Consider the following 25,774-nt stretch of genomic DNA (forward strand, 5'->3'; position numbering starts at 1 on the left):
CCATCTACTGTACATGTGAATATTTTGTGACCAAAATATTTTTTCATAACTAGACTTACTTGATTTTCAGCATTCTCCACTTTACAATCAATATTATAGGTCACACACACACATCCAATAATCACACTTCACAACTCATTCCTACATGTATATTTTAAGTATTGCTCACTCACCTCCGAGCTGACAACTCTATCGCCTAGTGGAACCACTGGTTTCGACTCCGATGATGTTGCGGTTGCGAGCTGAGAAATTTGACTTCGTGTGTCCACTGGACCTCCGATCTTAAACGCCGATCCCAACGAATAGTTGCTGCGTTGCAACAACACTTTTTCGCAGTGTTTCTTCCCTTTTGCATGTGTAATGAGGGCGACGCATCCACGAGATCCATATGCGATTAGATCCAAACAATACAGACATTGTGCTTTCCCGGGAAGGTCACATTTGCCTATGTAATCACCCACTTTCTCTGTTATGCTCTCCTCTTTCCTGCCTATTTTCACAGTTAATGTCACTGTTTTGTCCAGCCATGCCCATCGGAACTTGTTCTTCACCTCTTCATCAATTTCTAGGACCGCGGATTCTTCGCCTCTTGGAATTAAGTTTGCCATTTTGCATTTGCAACACCGAAGAAAGGGCAGGAGAAACGCATATATAACCTTTGCGCTGATTGGTCATAAGCTTTGTAATAACCAATGAAAATGTGCGTAAGTAATAGCTTCGACTGCGCTTCGATACCGTCACGGTTTTTATGATTTGTTGGAGGGAAACCTAACGAATATTGGAACTTGAAAGACTACACAGTTACCTCCCTTACACTACATGCTCATTGTGCACCTACTTCATACTGGTCACTGATCAGCACAGCGTTACTTCCGCGTTTGGCTGACTGACGGACTGATCGAACTTGCTGCGCCGGCAATAACAAACAAAGACCACTTAGTGTTCTGAATGGACGACAATTTTATTAAACAAAGGTACTCCTGGCATTCTTTTTTTTTTCCATTCTTACCCCCCCCTAAAATTTTCTCAACGGATTTGGACGTTTCACAAAATCGACCCCCGGGACTGTCAAATCCGCGGTAATCCGCCGATCCGCGAAAAATGTCATCCCTGTGAAAGCCACAGCATAACCTTGGTGCAATGCTGTCAGTCTTTTCAGCCAAAAATGTGGGATTTTGTCGATGCCAGGTGCCTTGAAGTTACTGTATTCACTCATTTTCTTTCTGATTTCCTCTTCAGTGATTACAGTTGCTGGCATTTGCTGTTTGTCTTTGTTTTTCTGTTTTATTTTTTCAATCCACTTGGCCTCTTGATGTTGTTTTGGGTCTTCAAAGAGTGGTCTCCAGAATTTTTCAATTTCCTCTCTCTCAGGTGGCTGTTGTACTTCTACTGTGTCGTTTGCCAGCTTCCTGTACACTAGTCTGGGTTTTTTTTCAAATAGTTTATCTGTTTTGCTTGTATTTTCTTGTCTTTGTTCCTAATCTGTGCTGTAAAATCATTCACTAAGGCTTGATGTTCAGCCTCCCACCCAGCTGTTTATCTTCAACATTGGATTTTCTTTTAATGCGATTGACTTTTTAAAGGACATTCCTTTTATGGTTTTGGTTTCCCAAAAATGTTGTCATTTGGGAGATCTCTGCTTTTAAGTGGCTGATTTTTGTTGCAATGTCTTTTTCCACTGAAACTAAGTATTCTTTTTCTTAATTCTGGTTCTCCAAATAATGTAGGACTAATTTACTTTGTCTGGACAATGTTGCTACATAAATCATACAGTTTAATTCTGTCAATGTGGTGCCTTCTGGGACCAGTCTAGCCAATCCCAGGTTAACTATCTGTAGCGTACTTTTAAGCTTTTCATCCTCCTTGAATTTGATCAGTTTTGGACGCTCTTTCATGTCCATTCTCCTTGTTTCCTCAATCTTGTTTGCCAAATCCTCTTCTAATTCCCACTGCTCTGGGTCTGGGTGCTTCTGTATATTGTTTTGTTGTTGAGGTAGTGAATGACTCCTAATTTGTTGGGGTGGTGTGTCCTGAATGAATTCTCATGTGTGTGTTCAGGTGGCTCTTTCGTCCAAATCTTCGACCACACTCAGCACAGACAAACGGTTTTTGCCCTGTGTGAATTATCATATGTCTATTCAGAGTGCTCTTTAGTCCAAATCTTTGACCACACACAAAACAGACAAATGCTTTTTGTCCTGTATGAATTATCATGTGTGTGTTCAGGTGGCTCTTTTGTCCAAATCTTTGGCCACACTGAGAACAGACAAATGCTTTTTGTCCTGTATGAATTATCATGTGTGTTTTCAGGTAGCTCTTTAGTCCAAATTGTTGACCACACTCAGAACAGAAAAATGGTTTTAATCCTGAATGAATTATCATATGTTTTTTCAGGTTGCTCTTCCCTCCAAATCGTCGACCACATTCAGAACAGTCAAATGTTTTTGGTCTTTTTTTTTTCATTTGTCTTGTATGAATTATCATATGCATGTTCAGGTGGCTCTTTAGTCTAAATCTCTTATCACATTGAGAACAGACAAATTGTTTTTGTCTTCTCTGAATTCTAATGTGTTTGTTCAGAGTGCTCTTCTGTTCTCGTCTTTTACTCTGATCTGAAAAGCTAAATGGTTTTCTTCTTGCTTGCCGCTCCTTTAGTTGCTCTGAGTTGTTCATGTGACCAGACATTTTTCCATGTTTAGAGCCTTTAAATTGTTTCTCATTAGTGTTGCCTGAACGAACAATATATGTATTTTTTCGACACTTAAAATGTGACCGAAGTTCTCTGGTCTGTTTCCAGTCATCACTGTCATCGGTGTCAGTTCCAGAAGTGTCTGAACTCCTGCCACTGGTATCTGATTGTAAATGACTGTCTGGACCTGAGTTGCTGGCTGGTTGTGGTCCTCCATCGTCCTCTCCATCAGCTTCTGCTGTCAGTGTTCTGTGTACAGATGAGCTGCTGGCTACAGGCTCAGCCTCTGTGCTCTCATCACTTGGGCTTTGATGAAGCTGTGATGACTCTGGTTTTTCATCATCATTTTCACTCTTCACAGGGACGGCAGTGAAACCAAACTTGGTGAGATCTGCCTCCTCCAGCTGCTGAAGCTGCTCTCCCTGCTGACTTATCCACAGCTTCTCTTCTTCTTTAATGTCCTCCTGGTCAACACTCAGATTCCATTCCTGGTGTTCAGGGAGAGTTTCTTCTTTAATCACCAACAACGGCTGCATGTCTGCAAAGAAACAAATCAACAATAAATGTTATAACACTCATTAAAATAAAGCATCAGAGTGGTGAGTTTGACCTGACAACAGTAAAGCCCTGGTCAGACCAAATAAAGCCACGAATTATGAGCCACGTATGAATGTGTCAGAAAATTTCAGCGATTATTCGAATAATTATCCACGTATGAACCTATCACATATCCGCTACAAAGAAGTCTTCATGTGCCTCACATGTCCCAGGTATCAACCTCTAATGACCCACGACTGACCTGTCATTTGAGCCCTGTCCAGCCTTGAATGTCACCACGTATGGTCCACGTCTAGCCATGTAGAGCCATGTATTGTGACTTTGGTGCACATTTAGGCATGGACTTGGCCCAACCCTCCACCCCTCCCACACCTGGTCCCATTCAAGATGTTATATCGAAGGAACGTCATGACTGTTTTGCAGAACATCACCCACACTATAGCTGCTGCTGGTTTTTTGCTGCAGAGGGAAATCAACATCCAGGAAGAACAACAACGGAAGAAAAAAAAGAAGAGGAGGTTGTGGGTCAGACAGTGGATCCTGCCTAGGCCACAGTATGGACATTATGATGTTCTTCTGAAGGAATTCCAGAAAACAGATGCAAAAGGTGTAGCAAATTAATTTATTTGGAATAAATGGCACCTCACATGGAGGCACCAACTTAGTGTAGTGAACAAGTAGTTAAGCCTCGCAATGTTTCATTGGCTTCACGGAGAGCACCAAAAATATGTTGTGAAAATAAATTGAAGTATTGTTAAACTCCCAAATTGAATTAAATTGGCCTAGACCTCATTTAATGGGTTACCAAAATAATTAACAATTGTAAGGTTTAATAATTATTTAATTAGAATAATATCTAATCACCGCAGGGCACCACCTATTTAAAGCATAGGTACTTTAATTTAAACAACCATTAAATAATCAGTCTCAAATTAATAAGTCTCAATTAAATTAATCAGTCTCAGGTCTGAAAGTCTGAATTCTACAATACGAATGACCAAGGGTTTCCTTCTGAACGCAAAATGAACCACAGCAGAAATACTTTTTATTTATAAATATACCATATTTTCTGCACCATAAGGCGCACCGGATTATAAGGTGCGCCCTCAATTAGCGGGTACTTAACCCTTACAAAAGGCGCATGCTAAAACATATAGTCTACAAAAAAAAAAAAAAAAAAAAGGTCATGGAAGCAAAACGGTGAGTTTATTTGAACTTTTTAACAACTTTGAACTACCGGTATTCAACAATATGGTACTCACATTGTTTTTTATTATGGTTCTGACACAAATCCATCGAAGTCCTCATCTTCTGTGTCTGAATTGAACAGCTGGGTAATTTCGCCATCAAACACGCCAGGTTCCCGCACATCATCGCTATCGTTTTTGCCTTCAGCCGAATGGTGACTGAAGAGACGCTTCTCCTGGCTGTTCTTTGTTCAATGACCCATTGTTCGAGTTGGTCTTCTAGCTGTGGCCAACTTTGTTTCCGCGGAAACTCCGTTTGGTCTTTTTAACTTGGCGCAGTTCATTTTCTTGTTTCCTCTCGCAGCTGCTCTATTCCCATGAACAACCGCGTAACTGATAGTCTGCAGTTTGAATTGTGCCTCGTAAGCATGTCTCTTCGCTGGCGCCATCTTCCGGAGTCCTTAGACAAACAAATGTTGTTTTGCAGGATACCTGTAGTATACGGTAACTACCAGAGGAGTGGCGGAGGTAAGTGTACGTACCACGGACTCTTCTCTGATTGGTTTATCGCTGGCAGCGTACATACTCTACGCTACCAGCGTACGTACTTTACGTATTACGTAATGTTCTCTGATTGGTTTATCGCTGCCAGGGTACGTACTCTACGCTGCCAGCGTACGTACTTTACGTATTATGTCCCTGTGTCAGCGGGAAATGGTCCGATATTCCGACGGTCAAAGACAACGTCGGTCGTTTTTACAGATTTTGGAATTCAGTGTGCACATAAGGCGCACCGGATTATAGGGCGCACAGCCGATTTTGGTGAAAATTTAAGGCTTTTAGGTGCGCCTTATGGTGCTGAAAATACGGTACAAGAAATGAAAAGTTTACTGGCATTTTGAGTGGACAGTGATTAAATAAGTTCATTTACGGACACAATTTACTTACTCATGAGACGTTGAAAGAAAGTAGTGAGATAAAGCTTAAAGCGTTTAAGTAAATAAATCTGATTTGAATTTAGTGATAAAATTTGAAGCCAATTATTTATTAAGAAATTTATTAAACAAATATATGAATATGTTTAAAAAGAAGCCACTGTGCATCCCTTGACAACAAAATCCTTTTTCTGGAACCTTTAACTGGGTCACTTAGCTGACCCGTTGAAGAGACAGTTCGGATGAACCGTCCGTCCGTCGATGTGTTAGGCTCTTTGCAGTGTGAGCTCACTTGGGTCAGGGTTTAAACCAGCGGTCTTCCTGGCAATCCCAAGGCTTTAGTGTTGTCTGGTTTAACTGACAGGATGGCTGATGTTTTACAGTCAGGTCCGTCATTAGTTTGCTTGACCCCAGAGGTGGAAGGCGTTTGTTGAAAATGGGTTCCAGTAGCTTTTAAAAAGTTTGTTGGAGCCAGATTAAAAGTCTTTGTAAATTTAGAAAATAAAGTTAAAACTTTAAGAGCAGTGTTGTAAAGTACAGAAAAGGAAAGTCACTTGATGAACCTTAAAAATGTCAGGCTATTAATTTGTTAAAAGTTATCAAAGAATGAAATAACGAATGAAGCCACATGGTAGCTTAGCTAGGCTAGCATGGGGGCCTTGTTGACCCCAAAAAATAAATATAAGCATTTAAGAGAGATAAAGAGAGAAGAGAGCTTCAGAGCAGAAGGGCTCCTTTCTGAAACTTTTAAAGGGGGCTTACGCCATTAAACCCCACCTACGTGGATGAGTAACTTCACAGAAAACATCACATGCTAGAGAGGCAGACAAATTGAGCAAACTTATTAAAGGCTTAAACACATCCTACACATACATTTGGTTAATAGAATATTCCATTATCAAAACATGGATAAGTCAGAAAAAAACATCACCTTTAAACAGCAGCAGTTACAAAGAACACGTCATTTAAATGAAGTGATTATATGCAAAGCATTTTGTTTGGATAATCAACACAAACATTAGAATTTTATATATGCATAAAATAAAATACTGTTCTCTTGCATTCCTATTTAAACAAAGGTCTCCTTTTTCTTCACTTAGAAGTAATAGCTGGTTGTCAAGGCTCAAAGTTTATGGCCATGTCTTATCATGGAAGAGTTCTTTTTCCACCTCTGGAGAGTTGCTGGCCTTGGCATGAGGCCATAAAAGGTGGATTCTCCTGGCCTGGGGAAATTCAGTTACTAAAGTGAAGCAATTATAATGTCATGTAATTCACAGTGACCGGAATTTAACTGATAAACAAGCAAGGGCTCCTTTGAAGCTGAGTCACAGTTCTGTTGTGATGATGGGACAGAGTGGAAGCCCACGTAAGTGTCTCCAAAGCTTATCTACAGATGGAATTAGGAATTTTCCAGTTAGGTGTGAAAACACAACAGTGTCTGTCCTCAGTTCAAAACCTCAGGTTTTTGTTGAGAAAGTATTAGTGTATTTATTTAATTATGACAAAGCAAGACCATGCGCTACAAATGCTACAAGGACTTTCTCAGAGTGGAACCTGCCCTGTTTCAGGAGACATGCTAGTCCTTGTAGCCGTGAGACAGTCAGATAATGGGTCTCGACCAGCCCTCTGTAACCAAAAACAAAAAACAAAAAAAAAAAGACACCACAATATGGTGGCCGCTTTAATTATCTACACCTGCTGCCGCAACTGTGTGGATCAACCCCCCCCCCAAAATGATTTATTTCTTCACTGGCTTTTAAATTTGTGTTGTGTCTGCAAAATCACTCTTTTGCATGCTCTCGTTCTACGTTCCCGGACAGCTCTGCGCTCCTCCTTGCTGGCTTCTTTACCATCGTGGCTTCAATCGTGTTATTTCTTCTGTGGCTTTAAACCACTTTGACACCGTGATCCAACTTTTAACTTTGTGTTTGTCCATTATTGACTGCAAAATCACTCTTTTGCAAGCTGACGTTTTGTGTAAATGCTCATCTTGTGTGCCAGTCAAGTCACTGCGTCAGCGCGCACTGAGTGCGCCTCATCTGATCCATTAACAAGATGTTAAATCTATCATAAACATACTTTTACAGCTAGGAATGAACATGCAACTGTTTTACCAAGCTATTAAAACATTACAAATGGTTACCTTTAAGCTGTTACAAAATACATTCCTCATGGAGGAGAGAGGAAAAAAGGGTCCAGATGAAACGGTCTTCTGTGATTCCAGAAGCATTTAGAGGTGTTTTCTGCATCCATGCTCTGACAGAAAATGATTAATCTGCTGTAAAAATAATTATAATATATACAGCATCTGGCGCACAAAGCAAGTCGAATTATGGGCAAGAGGGCTGAGCCAAAAAGCCTCTCATGTCCTCGTAGCTGCCAGGCGCTTTTAGCACATCGTCCTCACCACACACATGCCTCTATAATCCTCGTTAGTTCTCACAGTAACCTGTACACAAACGGCCCCACACTGTTGTTGCTAAAGCTCCGGTCCCACCAAATAATGAAGGATGAATAATATCTAATAACTATCATGGGAGAATGGTGGCTCTATTAGGCTCTTATTAGAGGAAGTATATCCGGTTAACGAGGCTCACCTCTGAGCATGGCACTAATTTCAAGATGTTCAAAATTTAGCAACAACACCGTTGGGCAGTTTGAATACAAGTTACTACGACAACTAACAAGGATTATAGAGGCGTGTTTGGTAGGGACGAGGCTGTTAATAGCCCATTATCCGAGCACCTGGCAGCAGAGGTGGGACGAAGTCACTGTCAAGTCATTCTCAAGTCATGAATCGGCAAGTCTCAAGTCAGCTTGCAAACAACTGGTGGTCATTATGACTTGAGACTTGACTTCAGACTTGTGACTTTCTAATTCATGACTTGAAAGTGACTTGCTGGTGACTTCGTCCCACCTCTGCCTGGCAGCTATGAGGACCTGAGAGGCTATTTTTGACAGGCACAGCCCTCTCACGCACTACAATCCCACCTGCTTTGTGCGCCAGACACTGTATATAAAATGATTATTTTGTAGCGGATTAATCATTTTCTGTCAAACCTTGGATGTTGAAAACACTTCTGGAATCACAGAAGACTGCTTCATTTTATGTGGATGAGATTACCAGCAGTTAACAGCATGTATAACTGATTATCATCAGCACAGCAATGAAAGGTAATCTCAAAACTCCACAATATGTGCCCAAGTTGTGTTAAATAAAGGAAGAAAGGCAGGGGGCCTAAGATGGACCCCTGTGGAACCCCACATTTTAATGCCATTAAGGTTAGAGGTAGTGTTACTGTACAAAACACAGTGAGAAGGACTGGTCAGGTATGACATCAACCATCCAAGGGCACTCCCAGTAATCCCAAAATGATTCTCCAGCCTATTGAGTAGAATATGATGATCCACGTATCAAAGGTGGCACTGAGATCTAACCATCAATTCCCATTTACTCAGTAGATGGAGGACTGCGGCGATCTGCCCATTTACTGGCTGTTGCCAGAGCGCCGCCATCTTGGTTAATGTTTAACAACCAGACATCAACAGAAATCAATGTAGACATGATCAATGTTTTTAAGTAAGTTTCACCATAAATCTGCATTTTTTTTCGTGCTATTACATTTATTCAAACTCAGTCCCACATTTGTACAGCCACTATTTGTCAAAACAAATACAGAAGAGGATCAGACTGTTTACATTATTGACTTGAATTAATTTGTTAGTCCCAGTCCAGATGTTGTGAAGAGTTCACCTGGAGTTCTGAATTTTGTTCATACTATAATGACCACTGAAGTCACTATCTTTATCAAGATTGAAAATAATACCATCAGTTTGTCGCACAGAAACATTTATAAACACATTATGTCTGGCGCGACACTCTGATCCTTAATTCATTCCATTGTGCAGTTAAAAATGGTAAATCTATTTCCTTGGTCGCCTGCGGTCTTTTGGGGCGTCTCATCAGATGCTGTTGCTGTTTTTCACTTCCATCATCCTCAGTGTTCTGCAGTATTGTAACGCTGTGTGTCTGTCCGTCACTGCTAAATCTGGGCTTAGACAACTGCTTAAAATCTGCTCTAAGATAGTGGGACAGTCTCTGGATGGTCAGTATGAAGCTGCATATCACAACAACATGATGTGGTTAGCAAAGAACATCGCCTCTGACCCCAGCCATGTTCTAAACTCTGAATATGTGCTCTTACCATCAGGGCGACGCTACTGTGTGCCACTATAACAAAGTCAGGCTTAAGAACGCATATATACATCAGTCTATCTTGAAACTAAATGAGGAGCTTAGTTCATAGAGTCAGAGTGTGAAGGCAAATGGATGATTGTTTATTGTTTTCTTTGTGTGATGTAATTGTTTTAATGTATGATGTGTATTGTCCTTGTGTTATACGGAGCTGCTGAACAGGCGAAAAAAATTTCAGATCTACGATCTGACAATAAAGTTCATATCTATCTATCTATCTATCTAAATAATCAGGAGTGAAACTAAGAGCTTTGCACGCTCGCATCATATTAAAAGATATTAATATTAAAGACGGCTCTTAAACCACCTGCGGCGCCACGATTACGCAGCGCTCAAATGGGGATGCAATTCTTGGTGGGGATAACTGCTTGGAACGACACCAGACACTTATGTTGGTACTTAAGTGTTTGTTAACTCCGATCGTGTGCACTCCACTCCACGGGATCTGAAAGCAATATAGAATATATCAGAGAAATTCATCTCATTCGTGTATCTTCTTATATTCGTAGCAGAATATAGCGACTGTTATGTGACCCAACAAATTGAGTGAAAAAGCATTTCCAGTCTAAGAATTTGCTCTTACAGGAAATCTCAGGATGGAAAACCTGATGTGCAGGAAAAAAAAGTCGAGACTAATTAAAAAGTGACACATTGAGACTTATGAGATGTCTAATTGAATCGCTAAATGAATGTTGCAATATTTATCATGACAGAGCATTCACGCAGTAAAATTGAAGTCATGACTTTACAGAATACAGATCGACACAAAAAAATAAAACATTTTTCTAACATTATTATTAAGTAGTAGTAATCGTGACTGCCTTAGGTTGTCCCAGGGTTTAAGATGGGATCTTACCCGTCATGGGCTCGCAGGCTTCCATACTGGGCAGGGGTTCCAAGGGGTGGGGGAACACCCATTAAGAGGTGTCATGTCAAAACAGTTTTGATTGCACAGAACATTAAACATACAGGATCATTGAAAGTGAATTGAAGTATCTTTTAGCAATTTATCCCAGAATAGATCTGTTGGATTAATCAATGCTTAAACACCAATAATAAAGAGAAATAATGACAGAATCAGAAACATAAACAATGTTTGGTTCGGAGGAATAACTATGGTTCAGGATGGACAATAATCATGTGAAAAACAATCTCTATCCTTTAAGGCCTAACTTAATCTGCATACATCAAATAATAATTAATAAGCACTTCATTGGTCATCAATGCGTTATGAAAGCCTGCTCATGAGCGTTCACATTATAACTCACAAACTCGCAGCTTAAAGCAGATAACCCGTAAGTTGGAGAGGAAATGGCGTCTCACTAATTTAGAAGATCTTCATTTAGCCTGGAAAAAGAGTCTGTTGCTCTATAAAAAAGCCCTCCGTAAAGCTAGGACATCTTACTACTCATCACGAATTGAAGAAAATAAGAACAACCCCAGATTTCTTTTCAGCACTGTAGCCAGGCTGACAAAGAGTCAGAGCTCTATTGAGCCGAGTATTCCTTTAACTTTAACTACAACCCCTGGCAAAAATTATGGAATCACCGGCCTCGGAGGATGTTCATTCAGTTGTTTAATTTTGTAGAAAAAAAGCAGATCACAGACATGACACAAAACTAAAGTCATTTCAAATGGCAACTTTCTGGCTTTAAGAAACACTATAAGAAATCAAGAAAAAAAGATTGTGGCAGTCAGTAACGGTTACTTTTTTAGACCAAGCAGAGGAAAAAAATATGGAATCACTCAATTCTGAGGAAAAAATTATGGAATCACCCTGTAAATTTTCATCCCCAAAACTAACACCTGCATCAAATCAGATCTGCTCGTTAGTCTGCATCTAAAATGGAGTGATCACACCTTGGAGAGCTGTTGCACCAAGTGGACTGACATGAATCATGGCTCCAACACGAGAGATGTCAACTGAAACAAAGGAGAGGATTATCAATCTCTTAAAAGAGAGTAAATCATCACGCAATGTTGCAAAAGATGTTGGTTGTTCACAGTCAGCTTTGTCTAAACTCTGGACCAAATACAAACAACATGGGAAGGTTGTTAAAGGCAAACATACTGGTAGACCAAGGAAGACATCAAAGCGTCAAGACAGCAAACTTAAAGCAATATGTCTCAAAAATCGAAAAATGTACAACAAAACAAATGAGGAACGAATGGGAGGAAACTGGAGTCAACGTCTGTGACCGAACTGTAAGAAACCGCCTAAAGGAAATGGGATTTACATACAGAAAAGCTAAACGAAAGGCATCATTAACACCTAAACAGAAAAAAACAAGGTTACAATGGGCTAAGGAAAAGCAATCGTGGACTGTGGATGACTGGATGAAAGTCATATTCAGTGATGAATCTCGAATCTGCATTGGGCAAGGTGATGATGCTGGAACTTTTGTTTGGTGCTGTTCCAATGAGATTTATAAAGATGACTGCCTGAAGAGAACATGTAAATTTCCACAGTCATTGATGATATGGGGCTGCATGTCAGGTAAAGGCACTGGGGAGATGGCTGTCATTACATCATCAATAAATGCACAAGTTTACGTTGATATTTTGGACACTTTTCTGATGTTTGGGGATGATGAAATCATTTTTCAAGATGATAATGCATCTTGCCATAGAGCAAAAACTGCAAAAACATTCCTTGCAAAAAGACACATAGGGTCAATGTCAACGAGCAGATCTGATTTGATGCAGGTGTTAATTTGGGGGATGAAAATTTACAGGGTGATTCCATAATTTTTTCCTCAGAATTGAGTGATTCCATTTTTTTTCCTCTGCTTGGTCTAAAAAAGTAACCGTTACTGACTGCCACAATCTTTTTTTTCTTGATTTCTTATAGTGTTTCTTAAAGCCAGAAAGTTGCCATTTGAAATGACTTTAGTTTTGTTTCATGTCTGTGATCTGCTTTTTTTCTACAAAATTAAACAACTGAATGAACATCCTCTGAGGCCGGTGATTCCATCATTTTTGCCAGGGGTTGTAGTAATGACTTCATGACTTTCTTTGCTAATAAAATTTTAACTATTAGAGAAAAAAATTCTCATAACAATCCCAAAGACATATCGTTATCTTTAGCTGCTTTCAGTAATGCTGGTATTTGGTTAGACTCTTTCTCTCCGATTGTTCTGTCAGAGTTATTTTCATTAGTTACTTCCTCCAAACCATCAACATGTCTATTAGACCCCATTCCTACCAGGCTGCTCAAGGAAGCCCTACCATTAATTAATGCTTCGATCTTAAATATGATCAATCTATCTTTATTAGTTGGCTATGTACCACAGGCTTTTGAGGTGGCAGTAATTAAACCATTACTTAAAAAGCCATCACTTGACCCAGCTATCTTAGCTAATTATAGGCCAATCTCCAACCTTCCTTTTCTCTCAAAAATTTTTGAAAGGGTAGTTGTAAAACAGCTAACCGATGGCCTCAGACAGTGGACTCATCTCTGTGCTTGTTCTGTTAGACCTCAGTGCTGCTTTTGATACTGTTGAACATAAAATTTTATTACAGAGATTAGAGCATGCCATAGGTATTAAAGGCACTGCGCTGCGGTGGTTTGAATCATATTTGTCTAATAGATTACAATTTGTTCATGTAAATGGGGAGTCTTCTTCGCAGACTAAGGTTAATTATGGAGTTCCACAAGGTTCTGTGCTAGGACCAATTTTATTCACTTTATACATGCTTCCCTTAGGCAGTATTATTAGAAAGCATTGCTTAAATTTTCATTGTTACCAGATGATACCCAACTTTATCTATCCATGAAGCCGGAGGACACACACCAATTAGTTAAACTGCAGGATTGTCTTACAGACATAAAGACATGGATGACCTCTAATTTCCTGCTTGTAAATTCAGATAAAACTGAAGTTATTGTACTTGGCCCCACAAATCTTAGAAACATGGTGTCTAACCAGATCCTTACTCTGGATGGCATTACCCTGACCTCCAGTAATACTGTGAGAAATCTTGGAGTCATTTTTGATCAGGATATGTCCTTCAATGCGCATATTAAACAAATATGTAGGACTGCTTTTTTGCATTTGCGCAATATCTCTAAAATTTGAAAGGTCTTGTCTCAGAATGATGCTGAAAAACTAATTCATGCATTTATTTCCTCTAGGCTGGACTATTGTAATTTATTATTATCAGGTTGTCCTAAAAGTTCCCTGAAAAGCCTTCAGTTAATTCAAAATCAATCAATCAATCAATTTTTTTTTTATATAGCACCAAATCACAACAAACAGTTGCCCCAAGGCGCTTTATATTGTAAGGCAAGGCCATACAATAATTATGTAAAACGGTCAAAACGACCCCCTGTGAGCAAGCACTTGGCTACAGTGGGAAGGAAAAACTCCCTTTTAACAGGAAGAAACCTCCAGCAGAACCAGGCTCAGGGAGGGGCAGTCTTCTGCTGGGACTGGTTGGGGCTGAGGGAGAGAACCAGGAAAAAGACATGCTGTGGAGGGGAGCAGAGATCGATCACTAATGATTAAATGCAGAGTGGTGCATACAGAGCAAAAAGAGAAAGAAACAGTGCATCATGGGAACCCCCCAGCAGTCTACGTCTATAGCAGCATAACTAAGGGATGGTTCAGGGTCACCTGATCCAGCCCTAACTATAAGCTTTAGCAAAAAGGAAAGTTTTAAGCCTAATCTTAAAAGTAGAGAGGGTGTCTGTCTCCCTGATCTGAATTGGGAGCTGGTTCCACAGGAGAGGAGCCTGAAAGCTGAAGGCTCTGCCTCCCATTCTACTCTTACAAACCCTAGGAACTACAAGTAAGCCTGCAGTCTGAGAGCGAAGCGCTCTATTGGGGTGATATGGTACTACGAGGTCCCTAAGATAAGATGGGACCTGATTATTCAAAACCTTATAAGTAAGAAGAAGAATTTTAAATTCTATTCTAGAATTAACAGGAAGCCAATGAAGAGAGGCCAATATGGGTGAGATATGCTCTCTCCTTCTAGTCCCCGTCAGTACTCTAGCTGCAGCATTTTGAATTAACTGAAGGCTTTTTAGGGAACTTTTAGGACAACCTGATAATAATGAATTACAATAGTCCAGCCTAGAGGAAATAAATGCATGAATTAGTTTTTCAGCATCACTCTGAGACAAGACCTTTCTGATTTTAGAGATATTGCGTAAATGCAAAAAAGCAGTCCTACATATTTGTTTAATATGCGCTTTGAATGACATATCCTGATCAAAAATGACTCCAAGATTTCTCACAGTATTACTAGAGGTCAGGGTAATGCCATCCAGAGTAAGGATCTGGTTAGACACCATATTTCTAAGATTTGTGGGGCCAAGTACAATAACTTCAGTTTTATCTGAGTTTAAAAGCAGGAAATTAGAGGTCATCCATGTCTTTATGTCTGTAAGACAATCCTGCAGTTTAGCTAATTGGTGTGTGTCCTCTGGCTTCATGGATAGATAAAGCTGGGTATCATCTGCGTAACAATGAAAATTTAAGCAATACCGTCTAATAATACTGCCTAAGGGAAGCATGTATAAAGTGAATAAAATTGGTCCTAGCACAGAACCTTGTGGAACTCCAGAATTAACTTTAGTCTGTGAAGAAGATTCCCCATTTACATGAACAAATTGTAATCTATTAGACAAATATGATTCAAACCACCGCAGCGCAGTGCCTTTAATACCTATGGCATGCTCTAATCTCTGTAATAAAATTTTATGGTCAACAGTATCAAAAGCAGCACTGAGGTCTAACAGAACAAGCACAGAGATGAGTCCACTGTCCGAGGCCATAAGAAGATCATTTGTAACCTTCACTAATGCTGTTTCTGTACTATGATGAATTCTAAAACCTGACTGAAACTCGTCAAATAAACCATTCCTCTGCAGATGATCAGTTAGCTGTTTTACAACTACCCTTTCAAGAATTTTTGAGAGAAAAGGAAGGTTGGAGATTGGCCTATAATTAGCTAAGATAGCTGGGTCAAGTGATGGCTTTTTAAGTAATGGTTTAATTACTGCCACCTTAAAAGCCTGTGGTACATAGCCAACTAACAAAGATAGATTGATCATATTTAAGATCGAAGCATTAAATCAGCAGCTAGAGTACTGACGGGGACTAGAAGGAGAGAGCATATCTCACCCATATTGGCCTCTCTTCATTGGCTTCCTGTTAATTCTAGAATAGAATTTAAAATTCTTCTTCTTACTTATAAGGTTTTGAATAATCAGGTCCCATCTTATCTTAGGGACCTCGTAGTACCATATCACCCCAATACAGCGCTTCGCTCTCAGACTGCAGGCTTACTTGTAGTTCCTAGGTTTGTAAGAGTAGAATGGGAGGCAGAGCCTTCAGCTTTCAGGCTCCTCTCCTGTGGAACCAGCTCCCAATTCAGATCAGGGAGACAGACACCCTCTCTACTCTTAAGATTAGGCTTAAAACTTTCCTTTTTGCTAAAGCTTATAGTTAGGGCTGGATCATTACTACTTTCTTATTGAAAATAGTCAAAAGAAAGCATCAAAAAGTATGACAATATTAAGCAGAGCAAAGCACATTCTTGATGGTAAATCACTACATACTCTGTACTGCACATTGATTGCACCTTACTCGACTTATGGTGCTGAAGTACGGGGCAATATCTACAAAACTACAGTACAACCATTATTCAACCTTCAAAAAAGAGCAGTAAGAAAAATTCATAATGCAGGTTATCGGGATCATACCAATCCACTGTTTATTACATCAAAGATTTTACAACTCCATGACATGATTTCATTTAAGACTGTTCAACTGATGTATAAAGTAAAAAAAAATAAATAAATAAAAAAAATAAGCGAGTACCTCTTAGAATTCAAGGATATTTTATGCAAGGAGAAGGAATATAGCATTTAAGGGGTTCGTATCATTTTAAAATAGAGGGCGCAAGGACGACCAGGAAATGCTTCTGTGTGTCTATTTGTGGAAAAAAAAGAAAATGGAATAAGCTACCTGAGAAACTCCAACGATATCCAAATATCAATCAGTTTAAATATTTATACAAAGAAATGGTGTTTGACGGATATGTATCTGATGGAAAATGTTGAATTGTGTTGCATGATGAATGTGCTTCATTTAAATTCTTACTATTGAAAGTACTGGGGTAACTAGCTTACTAAGTGTTGTGCTTGATCAATGGCTCAACGGATGATTTCCACCACAGCTGATTTCTTATTGCTAGACCGTGACTATATTGCGTTATTGCTATCGGGTGCTGAATTATGTCACCCCATCCAGACGGGGCAAAATGATGGTTAGGAACACTAAGATTATTGATGTTTCTACAGGGATGTTGAGAATGTAGACATTAACATTCGATAAACAGGGGGGAATAATGACAGGGTTTTCTATATATCATCAATATTATTATCAAATATTAATGCCTTTACTTTGATGAACTGCCTTTGATCTTGTTTTTGATTCTGTTCTCTATTTTCCATATATACATATATGCATGTGTAAGAGTTCATGCACCATTATTCTTCTAAAATCACTCATTGTCAAAGCAGTCATATACACTGAACTGTTCAAGTTATATACACTGAACTGCTCCCACGAGAAAGTAACATTTGATCTTTGGCTTACTGAATGTGCAGACTGTTTTGCTAGAGCTATGTTTTTGCTGAGCACAGATGTACATTTTAATTAACGAGTTGGCCTTGAGCAGAGAACAACACAACCTGTACACTAGTTCAAGACTGGCACTGTAATGTTTCAATTTGAAGAACAATTACTATCTGTCTGAGGAGACCACAAGGCACCTTCAGGTGCAAAGTGATACAAATATCAACTGACTGAAGAAACACGGCTGTGCTTTTGAATGTTGTATTATAATATGTCTGTGTCCAACTTGCTTCAAATAAATCCAGGAGCAGAGTGGGCAGACCCTTCAGAGCGTACGCGGACGGTTTGTGGTGAGGGGTCATGCTCGTTCGCTCTCTCCTGATCAGGAAATGACATTCAGTCTCCTGCATGATCATTCTTTGTGTTAGCTAACTGAGTTGCTCTTTTACAGATTTCAACTCTGACAACCACTTTAGTGAGAGTCGTCTCTGTGGAATGATATTTTCTAAAAGCAGACTAGGCCTGCATCGATCCACAAGTTTTCACTTCCGATCCGATCCCGATACCTGAATTTGTATATCTGCCGATACCGATACTTTCCCGATCCGATACCAGAGCTCTGTTTGCTTGAATATTATTATATTATTGTTTATTTTATATGCAGCCATTTTGCTGTGTCAGCCTTATCCCATCAGATCTCAGAAGCTAAGCAGTGTGGGACCTGGTTAGTACTTGGATGGGTGACCTCTTCAAACACCAGGGGCTGTGTGTGTTTCTCCAGGTAAAACTGGAGTTGCATCGGGAAGGGCAGCCAGCGTAAAACTTGTGCCAAATACCAATGCGGATCTGGCTGTATCCGCTGTGGCAACTGAACAAAATAGGAGCAGCCAAAAAGACAACAAGAGACCTGAACGTTGAGCTACAATTTGCCAGAAGGTGTATCTAAGATGAAAGCCGAGAGTTAATGTTTTGATGAATCGCTCTCTTTCTCGCTCTCTCTCGCTTTCTCTCACTCCCTGTCTCCCTCTCTTTCTCTCTCTCGCTCACTTTCTCTCTCCCTCCGTCTCTCTCTTTTTCTTCTCTCGCTGTTCAGTGCTGTTTAATTTAGAACTTTTGATAAACACAAAGCCTTTCAACTGTAAAATAAATATCGACGCTCGTGCAGGATTGTAATGGAGACTTTTTCCCTTTCAGTGGACAGAATCTCTGTTCAGCTCCTCCTTGGCTGCACGCTGAGCTGTTTTTCATAGTTTCACAGCCTCGGGACAGTGAAGCAGCTAACTTTTTAGCACACACTTTCAGCAACAATTCAGTTAATATTTCGGAAAATCCGTTCTCAACGAAGAGACAATTTGAACTCAACCCACCCAGAAACCAAATGTTCTTTGAATGTTCATTGAACGTTTGCATGAGAACGTTTGCAAACGTGGCATGAACACTGCATGAACATCATATGAACAAAGAATGAGGACAGGTAATGTTTGCATGCGAACATTCAATGAACATTATACAAACGTTCACAAGTGTTCACAAACACCAAATGAACAGTTGCAGCAGAACATTAAATGAACATTTGTAGAGTGTTCGCATGCGAACATTACCTGTCCTCATTCTTTGTTCATATGATGTTCGTGCAATGTTTTTGCTCAATTACCTACAATTTTTGTGATTGTTCCTATTGAGAACTAAAAAAAAAAAAAATAAGTAAAACAAACTTTATAAATGTTTTAAAATTCAATAGGTTTTATTTCAATAGTGACTTGCAATGTGGAATTATATTGTGGAACATATAAAATAAGTAATGGACAAACTTTTGAAATCACTTAATTGATAAAGGAATTCATCTTTACAGAATTAAACATCATTGCTCAAAAACCACAGAAAATGAAAAATTTTCAACGTTACAAAACATTTCTTAAGCGGTAAACCAAACGCTACTCCAAAAAAATGTTCAGATATAAGAATAACTCTTCTAGAATTAATAATGAAACCTTAAAAAAATAATAATAATAATTCATCTATTTATCTACATACAACCAATAATACACATTTTAGGAGCAAAAATAAATTCAACTTAAACATAAATCACCACTTGAAACAAAACAACAACAATCTTTTAGACATCTACATACAATTAATAAAAGTCATACTTAAGAGCAAAACTGTGGACAGTTTTAACACAAACATTACTATCAAATTCCCTGAGAAAATTCCTATGGAAGTTTTTAATCGCAGATTTGAAGACTCAGTATGACATTAGTCAGATTAGTCAGTTAGCGAAACTGAACAGTTTAACACAAACATATTACAATCAATAAATTTCCTGAGGAAATTCACGATGAAAAAAATATACAAAAATAATACAAAATTATTAATTTAAATTAATGTTTAATCCCCAAATAAGGTTCTCTGGAGGTAAAATTAAATTTTATCAAAAATATTCCATGTACAATGCAAATTAAGTAATGCTACTAATCTGACCATAAGCTTTGATATTAAAGAATATAAACCCCGATATCATATAAAATACCCTCAGCCGTATGTGCAGTTTTCTTAATAATTATTTAATTGGAATCTATATGTATACAGGTGGGGCCAAAAGTTTACATAACCTGGCAGAAGTTTAGTTTTTTTTTTGGCCATTTTTCAGAGAATATGAACAATAACACAAAAACTTTTTTTTCGCTCATGGTTCATGGTTGGGTGAAGCCATTTACCGGCAAACAACAGTGTTTACTCTTTTCAAATCATAATGACAACACAAACTACTCAAATTAACCTGATCAAAAGATTACATACCCCTCCTCTTAATACCTTGTACTGCCTGTCTTTTGTGGTGGTTGTGGATGAGGCTCTCTGAGGGTAAAGCTGCCACTGAATGGTTTGGACTTTATTTACATCAATTATGAAGAATACAAACAATATGGCACTCTATGGTAAATCTGCATGAACAGTTCTGAAAACCTGAGTGTGCAAGAAGAAGAGTGAGGAAAGCCATCAAGACACCCAGACAACCCAGAAGTTATAGGCTTACGTAGCTGTGATTGGAGAAATTATGCACAGTTCAAGCTTTGCATTTTGTATCACCAGTTATCCATCTTCATGATGAAGTTGTATAGAGGAGGATTTTCTTTAAAAAGAAGACCTGAACCTTTAGCTACAAATTGCCAGAAGATACACCTGAGATGCCTGGATTTGATCTGTTTTGGTGAAAGAAAATCCTTCTGTGCTCTACTCCACTATAAAGCTAAGATTAGTGATGCAAAATGCAAAGCTTGCACTGTGCACAATTTCTCCAGTCACAGCCACGTAAGCCTATTAACTTCTCCTAAGTTGTCTGGGTGTCTTGGTGGCTCCTTGTAAATCACTGCAGAGGTGTTATCAGGTTGTGAAAACAGTGTTTTCAGTTTTCAAAGTGTTTTTCAGTAGCTTTTACATAATATATGATAGACATGTTAGATTTACACAGAAATGAAGCTGTTTTGAAGTAGATTCTGCCATGTTGGATTCGCAGCCAGAGACCAGACGTCACGGTGCCTCTCTACTGTGACTGCCCCCCCCCAAAAAAAACAGATTTGCAAGATTGTTAGTTTTTCAAACCTGTAATCTGGGTCAGGAAAAAGTTCAGGATGGTCCCGTCTATACTTCTTTGATTCTGCTCGGACAGGACATCTTCGGATTATGGCACAATTGTAGAAATAATGGTAGTACTGTCCATTGATGTGATTTTTATTGCAGTTGCCATGACAACTCTAAATTTGTGGCACGTCCCTGGCAATTGACAGTTCCTGACTTGTCCTGGCTGCCAAAGATAAACAGGAGCCGTAGCGTTCAAGCCGCCCCTGACAATGATTGTTACTGTATTCTTCCCTTGTTCCATTCCAGGGGTGTATGCAGTTAAGGTATTGATTAGGGCATTCCTCTGGTGCCTGGTTCCCTCGTCCTCACCATCAAGTCTGTCATTAGTACTCTTGAGCTGCAAGTTGAAAATGTCCTTTGTTAGTCACAAGCAATTATATATACTTTCCTGTTCAGATATTGTATAATTTGAGCTACATGGTCATAACTGGTATTCAACTCAGCACCTTATTGGACAGGCCCTATATTTTTAACAAGCTGTTTATATTGCTTCCAGAATTTTCTCAATTTAGTTATCAATTAGGTATACCACACAGGTGAAAGCAGATCAGACAAAAATGATTAATCCTCTGTACCCACTGTTATTTGTGTAAAGGACTTTTCACACCACATGCTTTGGAAGCATCAGAGGCGCCACAAATCGGTCTATAAAGGATTTTCAATGAAACGCGTTGCTTTTTAGAGGCGTCTGAAGCGTCACGTCAAAAGCCGAGCTAAACCATCGCTTCTGCCGGGAGTGTGCACATTCCTGCTTGTCAACAGGCTGACGTGGTAAAAGTTCAACCCAATCCAACTTTTGCCGCTCTGAACTGTGACAAAGCTTCACACTGTCCAAAAGAAACAATGTGTCGGGTCCAAACATGGAAGACTAGCGGCAGAAACCACTGATGCCTACAAAACAGGAAGGTGTCACAGGACTGATCATTTATACAGAGCAGTTTTCTGAAGAAAAATCCTTGCAAATGTTTTTTTAAACCTCAAAATTAATTTGACTGCTGTATTAAAACTTTTTCGTGGTTCATCGACGCACATACAACATGGTGATCACTCAGCTTTCCTCTGAAGAAGAAAAAAAAAAAAAAAAAAAAAAAAAAAACATCTAAGCAAAAGTCTCCGTCCCCTTGCCACACGGAACGCGTCGGGGGTGTGGGAGGCGTTGACGCGACGCGTTGCCTGATGCGTATAAAGCATGCAATGTGAAAGGCTTTAGTTACCATATTTCCATAAATACAGCATGTTTCATAATATACTGTGTAAAAAAAATGAAACAGCAAAACTTTATTAAGGTGATGAGGATCTAACAAACAGAAAACACATTAACTCACTTCTTTGAGTAACTTTACTGGAAGGCCCATTACTTCCAGGCACTGCTTGGAATTGTTTCAAGCCCACACTTCTGGTTTAGCTGGCCATTCTTCGGATGATCATCTTAGCAGCGTCCACATTGTTCTCTCTCCTGGTATGTCTGGGAACCGACACTTTCAGGGACAGTCCAAGGATGCAGTGCACCAACTCTGTCATTTAGCTGTTTGATACTGTGAATGTCATTCTGCTTCTCCTGGAACACAAAATGTATATAGATCCATATGTTACAACCTTAATACAGAAGTTCTCACTTTACATTAAATCCTATGCTCCACAAAGGATTAAACCAATGCTGTTGACCTTTCATCTTCAGCACGGACAAATCTGTGAATGAACTGAGTGATGAAAGTAAGTAGGTAAGTCCCTTCGGCTGCCCCCTTGTTTGCACTCGGGGTCGCCACAGCAAATCTGAGGTGGATCTGCATGTTGAATTGGCACAGGTTTTACGCCGGATGCCCTTCCTGATGCAACTCCACATTACATGGAGAAATGTGGCAGGGGTGGGATTTGAGCCCGGAACCTTTTGCACTGAAACCAAGCGCATTAACCACTTGGCCACCACTCAGTGATGAGAGTGAGCCATGGAGGAAAAAAACAACAACAACAAAAAAAAAAAACTTGGCAAGGCCCTGATGGTTGGTCAGGTGGTTGTCCCCCAGAAAAATGTGAAATCTCAAATGCATTCTGGTTAGTGCTGTAGGTATCAATTATTTTAGCAGTCAAGTATTCTATCTATTATTCTGGCGATTAATCGAGTAATCGGATAAAAAGTACTTTTGCGTTTTAAACAACATCAATGGGCTGTCTATAAGCAATGGCACAATGTCACTGTCATTTTGCTGAAATGGCGATGGGATGTAGCCTTCTATTTTGTTTTGTCCAATTTGTAAAAATTAACCAAGTTTTTTTTTTTTTTAAATAAAGGTTGATGGACTGGGTCCCTGCGTGATTTTTTTATCCCTCTTTCTCTTCAGCAGATGCATTTCAGCTGGAGGTTGAACATGCAGCATCGCAGTCAGTTTTTTATTATTTAAGTTACCGTGTTCATGAAGTGTTGTGTGTTGCCCAAAAACGCATCATTAAAAAGTGAAACACTCAGTGTGAGTCTGAGGTAAACACAGAAGAAAGAGTGGACTTCTGCTGTTTGTCAATGTAGCCGGGGACGGAGCTGTGACTCGCCCGGTCTGAGAGCTCCTCAGCTGGGCAGAGAGAGACAGCAGCTGGCCACCGGGTCAATAGTCCCTCCCCACGTAGAGCAGAAAAATAGACAAACACACTGCTTCGCTTTAAATGCACAGTAAGTCTATTTCAGATGATCAGTGTGGACCATCTTTCTCTTAAAAGGCTTTATTTTACTCTGTGTCACGTTGGAAAGCGGTAGCTATCGTTGCTAATTTGATTAGCTGTTATGCTCGCCTTTTGTTTTTTTTTCTGCGGACGTTGCAGCGCCACACACAGGCCTGACATATGTGCTACAACATTAAACGAAGCTTCGAGGCACAGAATTTGCCTCAAACATTTTTTGTAATCGAATTATTCAAGTTACTCGACTCATCGTTTCAGCCCTAATTCTGGTGCTTTCTCAGGTCTATTTACCCACCAAAAGAATCTCAAAAATTGTTTTTTTTGGACAGATCACTTTCCCCACACCAGATAAGGTGGTAAACCTCAGTAGTATAGCATACAAGTCCTCCTGTTTCAAGTGTATGGTACCATAGACAGTATGCACACACTATGCAAATGAAACTTTATGCAAGGGACATAGAAACTGAGTTTTTATAAAAGGAATTCTGTAACTTTATATCAGCAATAAATAAACATGTCAATTAAGTAACAAGACCTGTAAATTATTTCTTTAAATAAGGAAAGTTAGTATATACAACTTCATTACTGGCAGATTTTACTGTATTTTCAAATTATATCCCAAATAGAACAGAATATTTCTTGCCAGAAATTTTGAATATTTTGCTTGCTGAATGTGAATTTTTAGAATCTTCTGGCACAAGACACTGAACAATCTTATTTAACCATTATAGTACAAACCTCGGGATAAAGATCGGGCTGATGTGAATCAACTGCAGACACACACTCAACCGACTGGTCAGATGGAGGATTCAGTGATTTAACAACTCTTAAAGCAGCAGGCATGGTTACTGTGGTGGGGAGAGACAAATAATAATCCACAAATATTATCAAACTTATCTTTATAAAGTCTCTTTCTGGGCACTGACATTACTTAAACTTAAAGACAGAGTATATATTAGTCATGGTCATAAAAAGTTATGTATATTTTAAATTTAGCATTTATTTAAGCAAATTAGTCTCTTTGAGATCGAGACCTCTTTTATAAGTGACCTGGACAATTATAAAGTTTCCAATTCACCCAACCTGCATGTCCTTGGAAGTGAGATGCCCACACACACCTTACTGACACCTTTAGGCTTCTGGCTTAATATCAGAATATATTAAAACATGGACAAAATATGAATTAGGCCTGTGCCTCTCTGTGGCTAACGTTAGCTCCGTGCTAGTCAAAAATGTGCTGGTTTGGTTCTCATTAGTCCATGTCTGGCATAATCAAGCTTCAAGCAAGTTCTGTCTTTTCTGTCTAAAATGGGTTTGTGCTCACATCAGGTTCCATTACCTCGTGATGACTGTAGGAAGGCCTCGCCATTTGAAGCTAGCTGCTAACTCGTGGTTGTGTTGGTTTTCTGTGATCCAGTCGATGATCATCCAGCGTTAGTCTCCTCTTCTGCTCTCAGTGGTCTCTTAATCGTAGTATAGAGACTGAACAGGCAAATTAACGTCTTGAACATAACCTTTTATTTGCCAAAAGAGAGCGGAGAGCATGCAGCACTGTTAGTTAGCCAAGTCGTGTTCTTCTTCTTCTTTGTTAAACAGCGGGTTTTAACCCAACTCGGTGCACCACTGCCACCAACTGTTTGGTGGAGAGCACTACAAGCTTTTTTTTTTTTTTTTTTTTTTTTTTTAACCAGAATGAGAATGTTGCATTTTACATTCAGAAATGATTGTATCCAGGTGTTATAATGTGTACAATGTACATGTTTTACCCTGGATAATTATAATATCATGCCTCACTGAAAACATGAATTGAGCAGCTGAAATTAAAGGAATCAGAAAGGAAGAAATATGTTGTTATGGTAATAATTCCCACCAAACACTGTTAGACTGTGACATGTGTGACTATTCATCTCATGTTCAGCATGTTTGTTTAAAAACATGTCTGATAATGTTTGAACTGCAAGTTGTGAAGTGACCAGTAAAAAATATTGTCTATGAGCTGTTTTATTTAAATGTCAATGTTTCCTGCTCATGCATGTTGAAAACATTATGTTGTAAATCAATTTTAATACCTTTAATGTATTTTTCCTTATTTCCAAAAATGCTAAAGATATTATGCTTTTAGAAAATATGGCAAAATGTATGTAACTCAGGTCTGTCGGACTTCTGGATAATAAGCTGCCATTGCAATCTGTTTCCATAAAAAAACATATTTCAGTAGCTGACAGTCACAGTCTGTAGTGATGTAATTTTTT

The 25,774-nt window shown here is 39.2% G+C and overlaps 1 long non-coding RNA gene across 1 annotated transcript; it reads right to left on the reverse strand.

The window, feature by feature from the left end:
* Positions 1-1,704: 1,704 nt before the first annotated feature.
* On the reverse strand, positions 1,705-24,238 carry LOC117505626. The gene is made up of 3 exons (XR_004559178.1): positions 24,228-24,238; positions 18,445-18,450; positions 1,705-2,449 (listed from the first exon to the last, which is right to left on the reverse strand). It is a non-coding gene; the product is annotated as an uncharacterized LOC117505626 (long non-coding RNA).
* Positions 24,239-25,774: the final 1,536 nt, after the last annotated feature.

The sequence above is a fragment of the Thalassophryne amazonica genome, unplaced genomic scaffold (assembly GCF_902500255.1).
Source record: "Thalassophryne amazonica unplaced genomic scaffold, fThaAma1.1, whole genome shotgun sequence".
NCBI classification, from domain to species: domain Eukaryota; kingdom Metazoa; phylum Chordata; class Actinopteri; order Batrachoidiformes; family Batrachoididae; genus Thalassophryne; species Thalassophryne amazonica.